This window comes from Trachymyrmex septentrionalis, unplaced genomic scaffold (genome assembly GCF_001594115.1).
Source record: "Trachymyrmex septentrionalis isolate Tsep2-gDNA-1 unplaced genomic scaffold, Tsep1.0 scaffold25, whole genome shotgun sequence".
Taxonomy (NCBI): Eukaryota; Metazoa; Arthropoda; class Insecta; order Hymenoptera; family Formicidae; genus Trachymyrmex; species Trachymyrmex septentrionalis.
The window spans coordinates 260,188-264,746 of NW_017305408.1; positions in this window are offsets into that span (position 1 = coordinate 260,188).

Genomic DNA, 4,559 nt, shown 5'->3' on the forward strand with positions numbered 1-4,559 from the left:
GAGAGAGAGAGAGAGAGAAGAGATAATAACTCGAGATCTGTCCGCTTACGAACCGACGCACGTAGTCGGATTTCGTCCCTATAAACGTGGGTGGTTTTGTGCTCGCGTATTAGTACTTAAAGTTACCTAGTCATAGGGCTGAGACGCTCATGAGAAAAATGCCTCAATGTCCAATTAGCAAACAAGAGGTATTGTCGCATTCCTCGCATTGTGCGTGTAAAATATCACGAGGAGTGACATCGTACGACGGTCACGCGTGGCATTTCATCATGCATAATATCTACGGGGGAGAAAAATGTACAACTAAAATTGTCACGTGAAGCGTTTGCCAATTCTGCGGGCCACACTTGTCGGCTCTCGCCTCAGTATTCAGTCGCGAGAAGCGTCAAGCTTTCGACAATTCAATTGTCACTTAAGAGTGTGTGTCATATAATTAAGGCAAAGTGCGAGATAGGATTGTATTACTAGTTCCAGCCTTTTGTACGTCTTCGAGACGTACTTCGTACTCGAAGTTCTCGAACTAGTTTCGCGAAACTGGTGTCTGCGAAAGTTCTGCACAGTGGCACTGCCACAACGTCGCTTTGGTACTCAATCAACGTACATCCAATCGGATCCCTTGTTCCATCTTGACACAATTCGATGAGATAATTTCCAACAGTTTTAACCATTCCCATGTTACGTACAACAGAATGAATGCCAATTCAAACGTCTGATAGAAGATAAAGATTAGTTTATCTATTTAACTTGCGAACGTAAGCGAAGGGCGATATGCCCTTCGGTGTAAAGCCGATAAACGGTAAAGGGATAAACGTTAGTTTAAATATCAGCAAAGCTTTGCACGTCGTACAATATGCTTTCGTTACTCGTAGCGAAAATAGAATTCATGACGACGCAGCATTACGTTGTACTTCAGCTGTGGGCGTACACCCTCCGGATAACGAGGTGATGTCCAATACCGTGTGTCACGCAACCGTTTCACGTATCCGAAAAGACGTAAGCTCAGCGTAAACGTCAGACATAGAATTCCGGCGTAGCGAGAAACGCTGAGAATCGCGTTCCTGATTATCCGTCACTTAAGACGCCGCGCTGAAAAGCGCGGATGCTTCAAAGCGCGAGGCATTTCTCAATGCACTTATTTCTCTAGCCCGCCGACGGCACAATACACGCGTCGTTTCGCGATGAGATTACAGTCACGTGTGTGACGTATCCGCGGATTAACGTGAAATGCCACGTAGACTACCCGTTTCTAACTCGAGGCTCTTTGTACGGGCCCAGTCGAGGATTCCAAAGTTCTTTTTCGCGCCGTGTCGAGGTTTAGTCGGCGGTGCTTCAATGACCAATCAGCGAGCAGCCTCTCTTTAATGTCTTTCCCTTCTCCCCTCTATCTCACTTCCTTCATTAGATTCCGCGACCGCTTATCATTGTCGACGAGATAGATTGACCCACGTGACGGTCCAAAAATCCTATCGAAGTAAATTATCGCCGACCGATTTTGACCTCGGTGATCATTTACAGCCGACTCGAAACATACGCGAGATGTCTTGAGTTATAGTTCTAGCTGGGGTATACGCCATAAATACGACACGCACCTCCATATAATTCCAACCATGCGGTTATTTTATAGCCGCGGCGGCTATTTTCCTCCTTGTTGCAAACGTGAATGCGCCAATCGATGCTCTTTCCGCGAGTCCTTTCCTTTCCCCGCGGAGGTCAAAGCGTGCGATACGACCGCCGCAGAAATATTCCTGTCGTCCATGGTAGAAACATCGTAATTCAGCTGGTATATTCCGTATCCATTTAATGTGTAACGTTAATATTTACGTACAATACCGAAAGTCTGATACATGGAAATTCATTCCGTTACAGAACGAAATGCTCATTGTCGAAAATAATTAAGCTCGTATTGTAAATTTTATTCAAAAACTAGTCACTTGTTAATCTGCTAATTCTGCATTTATTGTATACAAGTTGCATCAATCAATGAGATTATTGCTCGTTTGTCAGTCGCGAAATTCAGTCACGATAAAGTCGCCTCCATTCACTTTCAACGATATTTCTGAAAAATTGAACACTATGGTCTTTGCATTTTTCCCGAGTATAAATTTAATCACCGTTTTTCTTCGTCAATCGTTGTAATTAATTTTTATTTTTAACATTCAGCGTTAAAAATATTCTAGTAATTAGATATGAAATAAAAATTTGGCCAAAACCAATAATACGATTGTTACTAAAATTATTTTCGAATTTTATTCCGACGATTTCCTTCGAATAATTATGATGAAAAAAATTATTGAAAAATTATTACGTCTCGGTGACTTTTGTTAAAGAAAAATCAGCTATTAGTTGATGGAGTTGTATGTGGAAAAAAGAAGCTTCGCGGAAGCAATTAAAGAGATCCACGATAGTGTTCAACCGTTCAATGATGCACATACTTGCGTCGTATTATTAACGGATGCGTCGTCAGGTCCGCTTGTCAATTTCACGGTAATAAACCACGGCATCGACGACCCCGGGCGCGGTAAGGAACTCGTCGATGAAACATTCGTTTCCTCTCGCGTGTGTCATACAGTGCATCGAATTCTTCGGGTTCACCGTACGACGACCGCGTGTCATCGTACCAACATGACGCTGACGACGTGATCTGTGCGAACGAACCTCCAGCTGCAAAATCTTACACCAAGAGAAACAGGCGCGAGCCACGCGAGTGTCCAGATACGAAACGAGGGAAGGTTCCTTGAGCGGAGGAGCACATAAAATTAAGCCGCAAATAAAGTAAGCCTCGGGTCCTCTTCGGAAGAGAGACTCGCACCGGCTTATACCCACGGGGCCGTGAATCATCGCACCTAAACTAGCGACATTTACTGTCGGGGATAACATTTGTCATACTAGAGTGAGGAGACCGTCGATTTCACACAACGAGTGTCACGTAGGGCGTGCGTGAAGTGGAATAGAAGAGAAGGAAGACATGTCGTGATCGACGGAAGAGAGTGCCGGTGAAGAGGGACGCGGTTTGGTAAAGGAGTAAGAGAGACAGCCAGCTTGATTTCATAGGCATATCCGCACGCAGGCTCCAAAGCACCATCGTAAATCTCTTCGCCGAGCACTGCCTCAGGATCATTGAATTAACGGGTCGTGATCGTAAAGCGCTACGCAACCGAGCCTCGTCGAGCCAAGACGACGCGATGGTAGCGCGAACAACGCGAAGGGTGGGGGATGAAGGGACATCTCTCACGAGCGGAAGAGTGATTCACGGCGTGGAAGAAATCCGATTTTCCTGGAAAGCCGTCGCGATCGTCCGGTTTAGCCGACTCAGGCAGGAACTCCTCGTCGACTGCCTTCGTGGTCGCAGAAAACGGGCGCGTTGACTGTCGCTCGTAATGTCAAGTCGTTTTAATCCCCCCTTCAGTTCGAATTTTTTCAAAACACATTCACCGCGTGATGTTCCGCGATATTTCAAATTATCACCGTATATTATCACGGTATATTTTACACATAAACTATAATCGGGTGAGAAGTGAGATGCAGTTAGAAATGATTCCTCAGCGATAAGAAGGCGTGAGAAATAACTTAAAGAAAGTGTAATATATGGCGTAATATATAAAGATTTAATAGCAGTAAAGACGTAATATTTCTGGAACGTGTCGTACTTTTTTCAGTACTTACGATGATGAAAAGCGAATCGAAATTCAGTTTCGAAAATTAGATTAATCGAAGATACTCCAAGAATTCACCAGCTTTCCGCGCTGGAATACTGTTAGTTATATCTGTTAGGTATATATAAACATTCGTTCTCCATGTCAGCGTATCTTCGTGGCTGTGCTTGCGTCGCGAGTTATACGCGTACTTTCTCCTCCGTCGAGGAGGGACGCACCGGCACGCGTATAAAGTAAGAGCAAAGAGACGGTAAAAGAAATAGAAGGTCGGACACAGACGAAGGGGAAAAGGAAAAAAAGGGGTAAAAGTGAAGGAGGGCGAAGAGGGCGGAACGTAGGCCGCGACGCGACACTCGTACGGAACGCACGTCGGAGGGAATGGAATATGATATAATGCAAAGGTGAAAAAGGGAAAGGATGAAAAAGGGAACCGCCGCGACCGAAGGCTCGCGCGATGATGGCGGCAAAAGGGGGTGATTTAAAGCCGCATGGACACTGTCATCGGATCGCGCGGGTTATAAACCAAGCCACGTTGCCGGGACCAACATTCGCTTACTCTACCCTTTCCCGCTCGCTCTCACCGCGGCTATGTCACCCGGGTGAACAGGGTGCTGGAATATACACACCCTGTGTTATACACACTCTCTGTCTTGCCATAGGTATAGATCCATGAAGACCGGCGCTTTCCTACACGCTATATATTCGCGGTGCGTTTACGATCTTGGCAGCCGGATCGGGACAAGTGTTATTTTTCATCGATTCGTTCGAGCGCGTGTTCGGCCATGCCGGCACTTTAAGTCCCGTGCCGATTTTCAGCGAGAGAAGTCCCTGCCTGCGAGAGAAGATAGAATGGTTGATGGAGAGCGAGAGAGACAGAGAGAGAGAGAGAGAGAGAGAGAGAGAGAG